A 17,273-nucleotide genomic window follows, 5' to 3' on the forward strand; every position below is an offset into this window, starting at 1 on the left:
AGCGAACTTATGGTTAGAGACCATAACCTTCAGGCTAGCCCATCAGTCTAGTTATGGAAATTGACCTCTTCCTTATGGGACATTTCTCTTCCTTACCTGTCTGTACTCCCCCCATCACTTCCCATCTATCCCATCACTTTCACCTGCCTTATGGGCTAAGTAGACTACTGTGGGCTAGCTTGGGAGCTATATAGCTTTTCCCTGCATTGTTTTCAGTAGAATGTGCTGTTCAGGAATGGAGGGATGGTCATGGCCACCCTCTTGTCCCCTGCCATGGTGATCTAGGGACTGTTTCTCTGTTCCTTGGCTTAAGAAAGGGCCCACTGGCAAGGTGGGCTCACATCTGTCTTATCCACCACTTGCCTTAGAACAGTGCCTGGCACATGGCTGACACTTGATAAATGAATGTCTGCAGGCAGGACCCAAGCCTCATCCGAGAGTTTTCACTTCTGAGGGTGTCCACTCACGTATCATCCAGTGGCTATTTCCTGTTGCCCGCCATCCTCCAGCCCTTCTGTAACTCTGTGTGTGACCCCTTAGCAACTGTTGGTCAGCTGCCCACAATGTCCACAGGCTCCCGCAGGACAAGCTGTCCACCCACCTCCATTGGACATCTTCACTTAATGCTAGACTCCACACTTGCACCAATGGCTCAAAACCAAACTATTTAAAAATATATATATTTATTCATTTGGCTGTGCCAGGTCTTAGTTACAGCATGCGGGATTTTTTTTTTTTTTTTTCGTTGTGGCATGCGGAATCTAGTTCCCTGATCAGGGATGGAATTTGGGCCCCCTGCATTGGGAGAGTGGAGTTTTAACCACTGGACCACCAGGGAAGTCCCCATACCAAACTATTTTGTGAGCTATGTCAACTAGTTTCACTGTGGGCTGTAAGTATGCAAGTGTTCGACTAAGTTGGTTTGTATGTGTTTTCTCTGCACTAGGGTGCCACCTTTGAGGGGTTTCATTCACTGCAGAAACACGGTTGATTTGTCTATTTATTTTGACTACTTTCCAGCAGAGGGCAGTCAAGGGTCTCATTCTGTCAAAGTCAGTCCATTGTGATGACTTTGAAGTCTACTGTGATGACAAGGTGACTTGTTCTAATTTGCATACAGGTACAATTTGCTAGCCACAGACCTGTACTTACCTTTGTGGTGTCCATGTGCATATAATGCCTGCCTAACCCAAAGTTGTGCACGTCCTAATCCCCAGAACCTTGAGTATGTTCCCTACATATTCATGGCAAAAGAAATTCGGCAGATGTGATGAAGGTTACTGATTTTGAGAAGCGGAGGTGGTCCTGGATTATCTGGGTGGGCTCACGTTAATCACATGGACCCTTAAAATCAGAGAACCCTTTCTAGCTGGGTCAGAAGTGAGATGGGAGAAGATGAAGGGAGATATGAAGGGTGCGAGAGACTTGATCTGCTGCTTCAGGCTTGGAAGATGGGGGGGGGCACGAGCCAAGGAGTGCAGGTGCCTCTAGAATCTGGGAGTGGCTCTCAGCTGACAGTCAGCAAGGAAACGGAAAACTCAGTCCTACAACCGCAAGGAACTAAAATCTGCCAATAACCCAAATAAGCAAGGAAACAGATCCTCCCCAGGAACCTCTAGAAAGGAATAGAGCCTGTGGACACCTTTTTATCCTGGTGAGCCCTGGGTTGGGTTTCTGACCTCGGGAACTGTAAGATAATAAATCTGTGTTGTTTAAGCTGCAAAGTTTGTAGTAATTTGTTATGGCAGTTAGAGGAAATGAATAGTGTGGAAATGACTCTCTCCCTTTCCCCAACAGAATGGTTTCAAGCCCATCTGTTGAAGGCAGTGTGTCCCTCTGTGAGTGTCTGCGGGTCCACCATGGATGGCTGGGCATCTGGCTGTGGATGGTAAGTGACCACCATGGACAATTGAGTGTTTGCCTGTGAACACTGTCATTCCCCTGTCCCCTGCTTCCTCCCACCTGTTACCTGGGGTTGTGGAGGCTGGGTGGGATCTGCTTTGCCTCCCCCATCCCTGCTGCTTCTCCATGAAGCTTTGGTGTGTGGATCCCAGGTGTGTTTGGGAAACTGAGGCCTAGAAGGGGGGGGACACCACGGGAGGGGGTACAGGTGGCTGCAGTGGTGACACCCGTCCCTTGCTCCTCCACTCTTAGACTCAGGCCCCAGAAAGAGCAGGGCATATATAAGTGGTCCCTGATCTGTGGGAAAACCTCATCAGCCAGGTGGGCTCATACTGCTTTTCCGAGGGGCTGAGTTTGATGCTCTCCCATCAGCCCTGTGCTTGGAGGGTTGGGCAGACGCTGTGCTGCAGGGCTCAGCGTCCCGGGGAGGAAGGGTGACCCTGTCCTGATTCCACTGCCCCCAGAATGGTAGAAGCTTGCCCAGTGTTGGTGCCTTGGCAACTTCAGGTGAGTTGGGGGGGGGGCGTAGAGGGCAGGGGGCAGGAGAACTTGTCCCTCACAACTCTCCCTGTCCCTCTTGCTTCCCCTGGGTCTGCTCCTCTCACACCCCCAGCCCATCTGTCCGCATGGGTCAGGTGAACACCTCAGAAGTGGGGGAGCTTGGGGATGGAGCCACATGGGTGGGAGAAGAATCCTGACCCCGGGGGGACTGGGATGGAGGGGAGGAGTCTTCTGTGGAGCTGAAGAGGGTCCCCTCCCAGTACCGTTCCTGTGGAATCCTCAAAAGAATGAGGGTCTCCTTCTCTATATATGTATAATGGAATCACTTTGCTGTACACCTGAAACTAACACAACATTGTAAATCAGCTATATTTCAATAACAATTAAAAAAAAATAACGTGGGTCTCATGGGAGCAGCAGGGGACCCCCAGCTGAGACCCTGATGACCTCATCACCTTTAGCCTCAGAGATGGATGGATGCCCTCAGCTCAGATAGAGACCCCACTCCTGAGCCAGGTGAACTGGTGGGGAGGGGTGGAGCTTGTGCCAGGCTGGGAGCAGGGTCCCTGGGCATCAGGCCTGAAGGGAGGAGATTGGAGCCAGGCCAGGCCCAGAGTGGTTGACATGTTTTGCCCCTGTGTGTGTGCCATGCCTGCAGATGGACACACAGGTGTGTGGACACACAGGTGCGCGCCTGCCTGTGTACACACACATCTGGGTAAATGGCACCTGGCCAAGGACCCCTGGCCATCCATGGTGGACCCTCAGCCATGCACTTATTGAGCACCTACTGTGTGCCAGTCACTTTCCAAGCCCACCATGTGGGTAAGCTCATTGATTTCAATGATTATCTCCACTTTCCAGATGGAAAAGGTGAGGTCCCTGGAGGACAAGAAACTTGCTTTAGATCCCACCTGCTGGGCAGAGATGGAGTTGGGATTTGATCCCAGGCAGCTGGGTCTGCTCTAGACATTGGGGACACAGAGGGGACCCATCTTTGCCCTCCAGGGGATGTCATTGTAATGGCAGAGACAGACACTACACAAGTCAATCAGTCAGTAACAAGATGGGAGGTAGTGATAAGTGTCCTGAATTTACACAAAGCAAGAAACAGAGAGAGTGAATTGGGGAGGGGGTGTGGTCATTCAGCCTTGGGGTCAGAGGAGGCCTTTCTGAGGAGGTGACTTTGAGGAGAGACCTGAGGAGGTGATGGAGGGAGGTGTGTGACATCTGGGGGAAGAGTGTTCTAGGCAGAGGGAACAGCCTGTGCAAAGGCCCTGGGGCAGGACTGTGCCTGGTGTGTTGGAGGAACAGTGAGGAGGCCCGTGTGGCTGGATCATAGAGAGTGAGGTGGAGAGAGGGAGGAGGGGAGGGCAGGGAGGGGATGGGGCAGGTGGTACAGGGCCTCGTGGGCCTTGGGGAAGACTTGGGCTTTTAATCTTGAGGGAGGTGGGAGGTAGGGGAGGGGGCGGGGCCTGACTCAGGTGCTCACAGGCACCCTCTGGTGGCTGCTGCAGGGAGGACAGACTGTGGGGGCGAGGACAGGAGCCGAGGGTTGGACCTAACTCATGTGCTCACAGGTGCCCTCTGGTGGCTCTTTTGGGGAGCAAAGACTGGGGAACGAGGGAGGGATCCTGGGTACTAGGGTGGAGGTGACTGTGCCGGTCTAGGTGAGCGACGATGGGGCTGGACCAGGTGGAGGCAGCACGGGTGGGAACAAGTGGGTTGATTCTGGCTAGATTTTGAAGCAGAGCTGCCAGGACTGGGTGTGGGGTGTAGAAAGAGGAGCTGAGGGCCACTCCAGAGCTTCTGGTGAGTAAATGTAAGAACAGATTTGTCTTGGACTGAGCTGGCTAAGACAACCGGGGTCATGTTACCTTTGAGATGTTCGTGAAACCCGCACAGAGGCCAGCGAGGATGCAACCAGAGGTATCGACGTGGGAATTGTGGCACAGGGGTGATTTTTTTTTTTTTTTTTAAGTTTCAGCTTGGCTTGAATAATTCCTTGGCCAAATCTCTCTCATTCCTTTAAATGTGCAAATGTTTCAAAGCTGTAAAAAGTGTCTAGATAGCCAATGCATTTAGTTTTTTTTAAAGCACTGAAGATAACTTCTGCCAATAATTGTTAACAATGAAATAGTCATAACAGTTAAGTGTTTCTTGAGCAGTCCAATTTTAGCTGGTGACAAAACAAAAGGGAAGGACTTCCCTGGTGGCGCAGTGGTTAAGAATCCACCTGCCAATGCAGGGGACACTGGTTCAAGCCCTGGTCCTGGAAGATTCCACATGCCCTGGAGCAATTAAGCCCGTGCGCCACAGCTACTGAGCCTGTGCTCTAGAACCCGCGAGCCACAACTACTGAAGCCCGCGCACCTAGAGCCCGTGCTCCGCAACAAGGGAAGCCACAGCAATGAGAAGCCCGCGCACCACAATGAAGAGCAGCCCCCGCTCGCCGCAACTAGAAAACGCCCATGTGCAGCAACGAAGACCCAACGCAGCCAAAAATAAATAAATAAATAAATAAAAATTTATTAAAAAAAAAAAAAGGGAAGAGAGTGTATACCAAATATTTAGTGATAGCGGAAAAGATCCTCACCCCAGACACGAAATAGTTTAAATATCAGAATATGGTCCCTCTCTTATTGTCATCGGTAATGAAAGAAGTTCCTGAAATTGCATATTTATTTTGTAAAGTCTAGGGCTAAAACACAATGAATTTTTAAGTTGCATCCATAGCAATTGATCCTAAGATAGCATCTTGTCGATCAGAGTAAGGGCTAACCCAGAGTATATGCTATTCAGAAATCTTATCTTTTTCTCCAAAATAGACCTGGCATTGTGTTGTGTTTCCCAGTATTTTAGTTGGGTTTCTTCACACTAGGCAAGTAGGTGATTCTGGGAGTAAGATATTATTTTTATTTAAATGTTTTGTTTGTTTTTGGATGGATGGCTCAGTGTTTATTTAACCAATCAGCTGTTGTTACACATTTACGTTCGCTTTTCCCTGAGGTTAATCCTTACTCCTTCCCCTGCCCCCCATAGCTTTATTGAGACATAATTGATGTATAACATTGGGTATGTTTAAGGTGTACAACATGTTGATTTGATACACTTACATATTGCAAAATGATGACCACCATGGTGTTAGCTAACCCCTCCGTCCTGTCACATAGTTACCATTTCTTTTTTGTGGTGAGAACATTGAAGATTTACTCTCTGAGCAAATTCCAAGTATATAATACTGTACTGTTAACTACAGTCCCCATGCTGTCCAATAGATCTCCAGAACGTGGTCATCTTCTAACTGGAAGTTTGTACCCTCTGACCAATGGCACACAAATGATATTTAAAACCATGGGGTGGGTGAAATCAACTGTAATTTTCCCGTTTTGTTTTTCTCCTTAGCACTCATCACCGGCTCATGTAAGACATATAATTTCCATATTTACCTTGTTTATTTCCTGTCCTATCTTCGAGGGCAGAGATTTTTGCCTTTTTTTTTTTTCATTGTTTGTGTTCCCAGCTTTCAAGACAGTGCCTGCACCCAATCTGCCCTCCCTGGCTGGGGAGTGATGGAGGAAGTCCAGGGGAAGATAGGTCTTCTCAGACTTTCACAGGCTGTGTAGCCTGGTCCCATGCTGGTATCTTGGGGTCCCTATGGAGCTGGAGGGGGTGTTGCTTATGTTGAGGAACCCCCTTCCTCTGGCCACTGAAGGAAGAAGACTCCAGGAGTCCCCAGGCAGCAAGTCCTAAATGGCCAAAATAAACTCAGCCTCTCTCTTGTCTGCACTGCTTCATCTGTCCCTGGGGCAGGGGGCTGAGGGTGGGAGCTGGGAAAGGGTGTGTGGGTCACTCGGGGGCGGGGGGTGTCGATGGAAGAAATGCCCAAAAATGACCCCTGGGAGGGTGAGGCTTGTTTCCCCATGTCTTTGCTCTGGAATCAACTTGATGTAGCACTTGGGGGCTTGAGGCAGTGTGGGGAAGCTGAGGCAAGGTGGTGATTCTCTGTGCATCCAGCACAGAACCCAACAGTCCAGGTAAAGTGGAGTTAGGACCTTGCATTTCTTTTCTGACCATGCTCCCCCATCATCAGCTGTGACTGGCTCCAGCCCCAGCTCCCAGCCACTACCTCATCTTTTTGGGTACAGCGATTGTCTCAGGAGTGGACACGTAGCCCATTTAGAGCCAATGAGAGGCAGGGAGACTTGGTGGGGATTCTGGGGAGGCATATTTTCCTTTCTTTGGGGCAACTGGAAGAGACGCCCAATCTGGCCCTAGGTAGTGTGGTTTGAGGATGGGAGAAACTGCGGTAGCAGTTTTGTGGGCCACCGGGTTGGGACTGGGGCTTTAGCTGCTGTGTGGAGCCATAATATAAAGCCTAGGCAGCCTGTGATGGCAGAAGGAAGACTTGGTGATATCATGTGAGCACCTGGATCAAACCTCACCTGAAGCTGTCAGGCTCTTAGTTATGTGAGCCCATATTTGTTGTGACAAGGAATATAATGATATGTGACATTATGTAGCCCTTACTACCTGCCAGATCCTTATTCTAACCACTTGTCATGTATTAACCTATTTAATTCTCCTTCTGTGGTAGGTATTATTATTATCTCCTTTGCACAGTTGAGGAAACTGAGGCACAGAAAGGTAAAGCAATTTGTCAATGGCCACACTGCTGGGGTGGGCAGACCCAGGATGCCTAGACCCCTTATCCTATGTAAGATCCTGCCTCCTGCTTCTGTTATTTACACCCAAAAGAGCCCTAATTCCTCGTGGTGCCAGATGCTGCACAACAGAAGGGAGGAAATCAGTCACTCCTCCTTTGCCTAGAACCTTTAGTGGTTCCCTAAGGCCCTTCATGATGCAGCCCCTGCTGTCATCTCCCACCTTATCTTCCACTACAGTCCCCACCTCACTCGGCTCCAGCCCCACGGACCTCCTCTCTATTCCTCCAACTCATCAAACTTATTTCTGCCTCAGAGTCTTTACCACTGTCATTGCCTTTTACTAAAATGCCCTTCCTCTACTCCTCCTGGTTAACCCTCCATGTTCCCAGGGAAGTGGTCCTTGACCACCCTCCTCTTGACCCCAGTCCACTCTGATACGTCAAGAACACACATCCTACAGGGAGTCAGCCTGGGTTCAAATCCAGTTCCATTACTTCCTTGCTGTGTGACCTTGGGCCATGACCTTGATCTCTGTGCCTTAGTCTCCTCATCTGTAAAATGGGGTAATAATAGTGCCTGCTTCACAGGTTTGGGGAAGGATTAAAAGAGGTTATGATGTGTAAAGTGATTAGAACAGTGCTGGACACTTAGTAGTCACTCAGATAATAATAATAACTTTCTATGACCATTTGATTTTATTATGCTTATTAAAAGAGCGAAGTATTGCAAATCATGAGTTACAATATTTTTTTTTGTTGGCAAGTGTAAATATTAGCTCATCCATGAACTATAGTGCTGAATTTGAATAATATCTTTTTTAAACTTTTTTTTACTTATTTAATTTTAGTTTTTCAGCTTTATTGAGGTATAACTGACAAATAAAATTGTAAGATTTAAAGCGTATGAAACCTGGGAATTCCCTGGCGGTCCAGTGGTTAGGACTCCGCACTTCCATCGCAGGGGGCACGGGTTCAATCCCTGGTGGGAGAACTAAGATCCTACAAGCCATGCGGCGTGGCAAACAAACAAAAACCAAAAGAAAAAAAAAAAGTGTATAAAACCTTCTTTTTATATTGTTCCTTGTTTTAACACTAAAGAATGAATCAAGAAAATAAAATGGTACATCAATGGTACGATTTTGTGGCTTCCCAAATTGTAGTGTTTGCAGATATTTCAGTTTTATTAAAATTCATGTAGCTACTGGACAATTATTTACGTAAAATATTAATTAAATTTTCACTGCCTGCATTTCTTTTATGGCCATTATTATTATTTGGTTCATTACATGATTATTGCTTAAAATGAATTTATTTTATAGGAAGGAGGAATTTAAAAATATTTTAAATAAAATAGATGAACAACAAGGACCTACTGTATAGCACAGGGAACTCTACTCAATATTTTGTAATAACCTATATGGGAAAAGAATCTGAAAAAGAATATATATATGTATGTAAGTATAACTGGATTACTTTGCTGTACGCCTGAAACAAACACAACTTTGAAAATCAACTATACTTCAATAAAAATAAATAAATAAATCAAACCCCAAATCATCAGGTATGTATCTGGCTTATAAAATTATAACAATATTCATAACTTTGAAAAAAAATATTTTAATACACCGGGAAGGCCTCTGGGTTTGCAATAAATGTCTGTTGAAGGAACCCATGAAGGAGGGTGTAGTTCCACACGGCGCCCACCAGGAGCCGCTGCTTCCAAATCAAGGCCCGCTCAATCCCACCTCGGAGTGATTCTTCGTCAAATCAGGCCAGGTTTTGGGCACCGAAAGAGGATGCAAAGCGTGCCTCAGGCTCTTCCCCACCTCCAGGGCCCCGTCCCGCCCCTGCAGTCTGTTCATCCGCCTCCCGGGGTTATGTGTGGGAGTTTTCCTGCAAGCAGCTCTGCCCACGTCCCTCCTCCTTCCAGGGTTCCCTGAATGTATAAATGCTGATTCTTACCTTTGAGCCTTTGCATTGCTGTTTCCTCTGCCTGGAATGCCTTCCATTCCCGTTTACCGATGTCCACTCAAAAAACCCGTACTGTAAAGATTTAGACACACTTTCTCCTGGTGTTCTGTGCCTCAGTTTCCTCTGATGGGAAGGCTGTGCAGAGAAGGTATGTTCAGAGTGAGGAATCAGAAGATCTGCAAGGCAGTGGGGAACCACAGAAGGTATTTGGGCGGGAGAATGTCCTCGAATGTAAGGAGAGAAAAGACCCTCTTCCTTTTGCCCCTGGATCTATCTAGAAGAGTCTTGAGGGGCTGGAATGAGACGCTGCAGCTTTGGCCAGCCCAGACCTTCTCCTTCTTGGGTCCCCAGTGGCTAGATCAGTGGGTTGCCCTCCCCGTGTGCCCTCCTGGTGGGGCTGTTTGCTCCCCTGTGACCCCCCTGAGCCTGAGCCAGCCCACAGCACCTGCTCCCTCGGCAGACACCAGGTGGGAGGTGGGAGATGCAGCCCTGCAGGGAAAGCCACGAACTACAGGCGGGGGCCAGGGTGTCACCTCTACAGAAGTGCTGGTGACTCCACCACGGAGGAGTTTGAGGCCCCACGCGGCTGATGTGGCTCACGCAGGACTCGCTGGGGGTACAGCCACCCGGAGGTGAGCCTTGCAGGCAGGTAGAGGTCCAGCCAGGCTGGTCAACATCCAGAGGGCGGGGGGCCTCGGGGACCCCACACCCAGTCCACCTCCCCCAGCCCATCTCAGCCCCTCTCCTGACAATGTCCCTTCCCTCTCGCACTGTCTCTGAGTCTTTTCTGCCTCTTACAGTTCTCCCACCCTGGTGCTAGCACTTTCTGTGTCTCTGTCCCTGTCTTAGCTCTCTGTCTCTGGGTCTCTGGCTCTGAGGGTCTGCGGCTCTTGGGATTTCTCTCTGTGTGACCCCTACCTGCGTGTCTCTCTGTTTGCCACCGTCCCGGCTGCCCCATCCGATCCCCACGCGCTGGCCGGTGGGGGAGGGGAAGAACAGGCTTCTCCACCTTCCGAGGGTCCCCTTCCTCTCCCTTCTTAGTTTCTGCCTCCTTTGACAATGTTGCCCTGAGGGGGAGCAAAGGGAAGGGTAATGCCCTGGGGAAGGGGCCAGGAGGGCTGCCTGGTGGAGGTGGCATCCAGGGCCAGGCCCCATGGAGTCGGCTGTGGGAGCATCAGCCTTCAGATCCCGATACTGATGTTCATTTCGGGGGCCCTCCTGCAGCTGCCTTCTCCCCGAAGCCCACTCTTCTCCTCACTTCTTGCCCTTTCTCCCATCACGGGGCTCCCAACCTCCTGCCGTGTGTCTCTCCTCCTTCCGTGGGTGTTGCCCCATGTGGGGGACAGGGACCCGGCCCCTGTCCCCCACGTGGAGCAGCTGCTGGTGGCTGACGTCCGGCTAGTTGTCACCTGGTTGGCACTAATGGGATGAAAAGCACAGGCTCCATGCACATCCGAAAAGGATGCAAGAGCACTGGTCCTTAAGGGAGATGGCAGCCCCTGTGGATGTTGGGGGGACTGGGAACTGGATGGGGGGGTTGAGGTCTCAGAAGAGGCTGCTTCAGGGACCAGGGAGGGTCTGCTGTTGGGTGGTCTTCTAGGGGTCTGGCTGTAGGGGAGGGTCAGTTTCATTCCTCGGGAGTCCAACTGTGTTCTGGGATCTGGTGGTGAAGCGGCTCCAGTGGCTGTGTAGACCTGTCCGTGTTTGTGCAGGGTCGGTATCTTGTGGAGTCTGACTAGATAATAAATGTGGGGAGCCAGTTGTAAGGGTTTGGGGGTCGCTGGGGTCTGGCGTGTTGGTGGCGAAGTTCCAGAAGCCATTGAGGATGAGCAGGACTTGCAGATCTGGGCTGTCGTTCACTGGAGTCTGTTGAGTGAGGGGTTGTAGTTTGTGGGGTGGTGGCCATCAGTTCTCTCTCTTTCTCTCTCTCTCTCGCTCTGCCTGCCTCTATCCTTCCCTCTCTGCCCTTCCTGCTTCCTCTGTCCATCTCTTTCTCTCCCTCTCCTCCTCTTTCTTTGTCCCACTAGAGTCCGCGCTCATCCACACGTTTATTGAGCAACTACTTTGTGGCTGCCATCTGGCTGCAGCAGTTGCCTGGGGGCTCATGGTGGGCGCTGAGGGTGCCACCTCAGGTGAGCAAGCCTCGGTTTCCTCACCTGTAGAATGGGAGTCTGGGGGAGATGCCAGGATGCAGTACACTCATTCATTCAACGAGTATTTATCAAATACCTACTATGTGCTAGGCCCCGAGGTGGGGAAACACTGGGGAGAAGAAACACAGGCCCTGGCCTCATGGGAGAAAGAGAGATATGAGTCAATTAATTACAGGAGTGAATGTAAAATTACTTCCATAATAAATGTTAAGAGGCAGAAACACCCTGTGCTCAGTAGAGGTGCAGAGTAGGGGCACTTGATCTATCTTGGGAGGTCAGGAAGGGCTTCTCGGAGAAGTTGCAATCAAAGGATGAGAACAAGGAATCTAGGGGAACGGAGGAAGGGCATTCCAGGCAGCAGGACTGCACCTGCAAAGGCCCTGTGGTGAGTCTGAGTGGTCGGAAGGCCAGAGTGGTTGGAGCTTGGAGGGGACCAGCTCCATCTGGACTGTGCTGGGTCCTATGGGTGGGACAAGGGAGTGTGGTGTTGATCTGTTGAGGATTTTAAGCTGGAAAGTGGCATAATCTGATTTGTGTGGTGAAAAAGATCTCTCCAGCAGATAGTGGCTATAAAGTGCTTAGCACAGGCAGGGCTGGGTACCCAGATAGGGCCCGGATGATGCCAGTGGGGGTTTTGGGGACCCAGAGAAGTCACAAGGTCCAGTCCCTACCCTTCGAGGTCCCCAGGGACAGCTCTGGCCTGTCTCCAGGAACCACTGTGTCTCTGGGCTCTGGGTGGGGGCTGGGAAAGTGGGATGTCCCTGCTTTAACTGTAGCTGTAGAGATGGGGGAGAGATAGCACCCTTGGGGGTGGAGGGCAGGGCTCCCAGGGCCGGAAGCTGCTACTCCCAGTAAGCTCCTGGGCCCGGCTCAGAAGGCAGACTGAGGCCCTGGGGCTCCATAGACACTGAGTCCTGAGCCAGGAGCTGCATCCTGGCCTCAGGGTGTCTTTGGGACCTGCCACACCTCCGGCTGTATCTCAGAGCTCCAGAGAGTGGGCTCTGGGGTCCAGCTGCCCAGGTTCCAAACTCACCCATGACCGGCTGTGTGACTCTGGGCAAGACACTGTACCTCTCTGAGCCTCTGTGGCAAAAATGGGACAACCTGCCTTCTAGGGAAATTGTGAGAATTCAACAAGATAGTTCACGCTGGTTCATTCACTCAACAAATAGTTAGTTATATGAATAGTTATTAAGCACTGGAACTTCCCTGGTGGTGCAGTGGTTAAGAATCCGCCTGCCAGTGCAGGGGACACAGGTTCGAACCCTGGTCTGGGAAGATCCCACATGCTGTGGAGCAACTAAGCCCATGTGCCACAACCACTGAGCCTGCACTCTAGAGCCCGTGAACCACAACTACTGAGCCTGCATGCCACAACTACTGAAACCTGTGTGCCTAGAGCCCGTGCTCCACAACAAGAGAAGCCACTGCAACGAGAAGCCCGCGCACTGCAGCGAAGAGTAGCCCCGCTCACCACAACTAGAGAAAGGACGCACGCAGCAAGACCCAACACAGCCAAAAAAATAAATAAATAAAAAAATAAAAAAAGCACCTAGTGTGTGCCAGGTGCTGTTGTAGGCACTGGGGACACAGAGGGGTGTTGTGCCTCAGGGGCTGGCGTTCTAGTGGCAGAGACAGACACTAAGCAAATCAGTTAGTAATTAAAAAGTAAGGGAGTGACAAGTTCACTGAATAAACACAAAACAGAATAAGAAGGAGAGAAAATGAATGGGGTTGTGGGTGGCAATTTAGCCTAGGGATCAGGGCAGGTCTTGCTGAGGAAGTGAGACCTGAAGGAGGTGAGGGAGGGGCCATGTGAGTATCTGGCAGGAACAGCATTCCAGGCAGAGGGAACAGCCTGTGCAAAGGGCCTGAGGCAGGACCATACCTGGTGTGTTAGGGGAACAGTGAGGAGGCCCATGTGTCTGGAGCAGCGTGAGCCAGCGGAGTCATAGCTGTTAGGCTGTGTGTAGGGCCCAGGGGGCCTGGATGGGGTCCAGCCACCTGCAGGGCATTTGGGGACTCAGGTGCCTGGAAGAGAGATCTTCCTGGCAGGGACCTGAGTGGGAGCAGGGGCTGGCTGGGTCCTGGCGTTGGTTGGACATGGGTCACCTCTGAGCTTCCTTCCCTAGAGTCTGAGTGATGACTGGGGCCAGGTGCCCTCAAGCCCTTCCTGGTGACACCACCTCCGGGCTGGGTAGGGGGCCTCGCGCTTCTGCCAGGCAGCTGGACCCCAGCCTGCCAGGCACGGAGGATCTGAGGCTCCTCTCATTTTCAGGGCTGTTCTGGTTTGGGTTGGAGAGAGGGCAAGGTAGAGCCTGAGGGACTCGTCTGGCCAGGGGTGGAGAGCTTAAGGTCCTGGAGATGAATTTTTTCCATGGGAGTTGCAGGAGGTGAATTTCCATTGAGCTGACACTCATGGGCGGGTGACATGAGCCTGCCATTGGATCAGACCCCGTGAGCCCTGGAGGCCTCCCTGAAGTTCTTAGAGTTGATGAACAACACCCATAACATTTTGGGACTAAGCATGTACCTGGGTTACTTACTAATCCAGGCACAAACCTTGTACCCATTTGACAGGTGAAAAGACTGAGGCTTGGAGAAGACCAGGCATTTGTCTAAGGTCACATGATATGTCCTTGGCACAGCAGGGGTTGAACCCCTGGCCTGGCTCCTGACACCCCTCCCCTGCCCACCCCGCCCCCTTCCTGCCCACCCCGCCCCCTTCCTGCCCATCAAGCCTGTTCCTGGCTCTGGGAACTCCAGCTGGGCTTGCGGGCTGGGCACAGAGGTACCAATGGCTTCCAGCCACTCTCTGTGCTCCGGGAGCGGGGGAAGGGGAGGGCCGGCGGCAGACCCAGAGTACCTTGCATTTTTCCCCTTGAAATCTGAGTTCCTGCACAGGGTTCTCAGTTTTAGAGGTCGGTTTCCCTGGGGTTTTATGAGGTAGGGGTTCGCTCAGAGTGAGAGTGCAGGGCCCCGAGGCTCACTTGGGCGCCTTGAACCCGATGAGAGTGTAGCCTCTTGTGACTCTGAGGCTCTTCCGTGGAATGGGCTGGGCTGCGCTAGACAGCCCCTGTGGGTCCCCTGTTTTCCCTGGGCTTGGGCTGCCTTCTGAGTCAGAGGAGAACCACGTGGAACAACTTGGGGAGGAAGGCACCTGCTTCACCCCGGGCCCCCTGAGTCTGGGCAGGGAAGGATGGAGAAGTCAGAGAGAGAGACTGAAAGAAGTGTTTTTTGACCGCCCCCCACCACTTGCATACCTCCTGTGATGGGCAGCTCATTAACTATCAAGGCAGCCTCTGCTGGGTTTGTGAGTTGGAATTTTTATAAAATTCTTTCAGATGCTGGCCCCCAACTGCACCTCCACTCCCCTCTCTGTGGTCCTTGCTCCACCTTCTGGGACCACACAGAGCACACCCCTTTTCCAAATATTTCACTCCTCCTGTTTTTATTGAGCACCTATTCTGGAGACCTGTGGACATGGGGAGGCAGACCCAGAGTGATCACTGTGGTGGTGATGGTGAAAACCCCTGGGCAAAGGGAGCCCAGAAGAGGCCTCTGGCCTAGCTAAGAGGGGTCAGTCTGGTGGGCTTCCTGTAGGAGGTAACATCTGGGCTAAGTTCTGAAGGATGAATAAGATTTGGCTGGGTAATTGGTGTGGGAAGAAGAAGAATGTTTCAGGCAGAAGGAACAGTATGTGGAGGTGAGAGAATATCTTTTCAGTAAATGAAAGAGGTTCTAAGTGGCTGGAATTGTGTATCTGAGGAAGGATATCGGGGCTGCTGAAGACAGGTGCTTGAAGCAGTGATCTAGATGGGAAGGACGGGACACCTTTACTCCTCAAACAGGTATGAGTCCAACTTTGTTTCGTATTGTCTAATTGTTTTGCCAGGAAGCAATTTACGCCTCCACCTTCTAGATATAGAAGTGCCCATCTCACCACATCCTTGCTAGTACTGGGTTTTATCTTTTTTTTTTTTTTTAAATACGAAGCAACTTTCACAGAAGCGATCATTTATTTTATATTTATTTATTTTACTTTTGGCTGTGTTGGGTCTTCGTTTTGTGCGAGGGCTTTCTCTAGTTGCGGCAAGCGGGGCCACTCTTCATCGTGGTGCAGGGGCCACTCACTATCGCGGCCCCTCCCGTTGCGGAGCACAGGCTCCAGACGTGCAGGCTCAGTAGTTGTGGCTCAAGGGCCCGGTTGCTCCGCGGCATGTGGGATCTTCCCGGACCAGGGCTCGAACCCGTGTCCCCTGCATTGGCAGGCAGACTCTCAACCACTGCGCCACCAGGAAAGCCCCTATCATTTTGTAAATCTTTGCCAATTTCAGCTAGAAAAAACCAGTATCTCACTGTATAAATGAAAACAAGTGAGTATTTCTCTTATAACGGATGGGGGCAAACAATTTTTCCACATGTCCATGGCCCACATGAATGCCACCTCTTGTCTGTAACTGTTAAGAAGTCTTACACCCACTGAAGAGTCTGTGGTCATTTTTAGCTCCCCACTCAGTACGGAGCAAGGGGAAAGCTTGTGGGCTCACACATGGGTGGGGAATTTGTGAGGCAGCCTACCCTCTCTTCTTTGGTTCGTCTTTTTTTTCCCCTCACCTTTCTTTTTCCTTTCAAAGTTTTAAATTTCTCTCTCCTTTGTTGGTGGCTGAGACTGCAATGACTATAGTATGTCCTCATCTGGGGTGTCTTTGGGCTCAAAGAAGGGGTTTGCTAAGCCCCAGGAAGGTGTTCTGTGTGAGACCACCTGGACATGCCAGGTGTCTTGTACACACAACTTACTATTTAATTCTCAAAACATCTGCATTTGATGGGGACCCTTGAACCCATTTTATAGATGAGGAATCTGAGGCTCAGAGACCACCATCAGCATCCCATGGCCAATATTGGCTAGTCCTCTTAGTTTCACTCAGTCATTTCCTCTTCTGACATTAAGATTCTGTTTAATTAAATTCTAATTTCGGAGGAGAGGGCTGTCCATTTCTCCATACCTCTTGTCCCACCCTGCCCAGTCAGGGGATGGAAGCCCAGTTTCTCATTAGGGAGGAGCTTTGGAGTCCAGCTCAGCAGCAACCTTATTATACAGGGAAAGGAAAGAAAAACAGAAAAGAGAGAGGGGGAAGCCACAGAACACCTTTGGAGAGCCACAGATGGCTTCAAGGCTCAGGTCCTAAGCTAGATTTTACTTCTGGGCTTTTAAAAACTGAGCTTGGAGTACTAGTTCCACCTCAGCCACTAAAATTCCATGTGAACTTGGTAAGTCTGTCCCCAGACCTGGATCTCAGTTTCTGCTTCTACTAGTCAACCCATCTCTTGAGCTTTTTCTTGGTAACTATATTTTTCATATCTGAGCAATCAGTTCTTTTTTAATATCTATGTGTTTTTGTTTCATAACCTCCTGTTCTTGTTTTATGGCTGCTATCCCCTCCTTTATCTTTTTGAATCACTTAATCTATTCATTGTAAAACTCTTTGAAGATTGCACTAATTATCTCTATTTCCACAGATGTAAATTCTTCCATTTGGGAAGTTTGTGGCAACTTCATGAAGTGATTGTAAATTCCTCATCTCTTTAGGGTATTTTCCCCTGTCTTCTGAGTCTTCTGAGAATGTGTGTCCTTGATGATATATATTAAGGGGCCCTACATTTCCATGGGTGGGGGTATCCTTGTCACTGGGCACCTCTGCTTTGGTCTCTGGTTCAAGTTGGCACTTCCCTGTCATTTCCAAGTGTTTGGGGGTGGAACGGGGGAGGTCTCAGCACGTCCTTCATTTGCCATCTTGAACGGAAGTCCAATCTCATCATCTGTAAACTGATACCATTGTGTTGGGTGGTCTCTGAGGGTTCTATGGGTATTTTAAGCACAGATAACCATTGGGGTCTGGCAGCAGAAACCTAGTGGGAGAGGGTTCTAGCACCACCACCAAATAAAAAGGAGCCATGTGGCTCATTTTGTACTATTATTGTGTACTGGGTCTTTCTATTTATTTATTTATTTAGGTTGCGTTGGGTCTTCGTTGCTGAGCGCAGGCTTTCTCTAGTTGCAGCGAGTGGGGGGCTAC

This window comes from Balaenoptera physalus, assembly GCF_965194825.1.
Source record: "Balaenoptera physalus genome assembly, chromosome: 3".
Taxonomy (NCBI): Eukaryota; Metazoa; Chordata; class Mammalia; order Artiodactyla; family Balaenopteridae; genus Balaenoptera; species Balaenoptera physalus.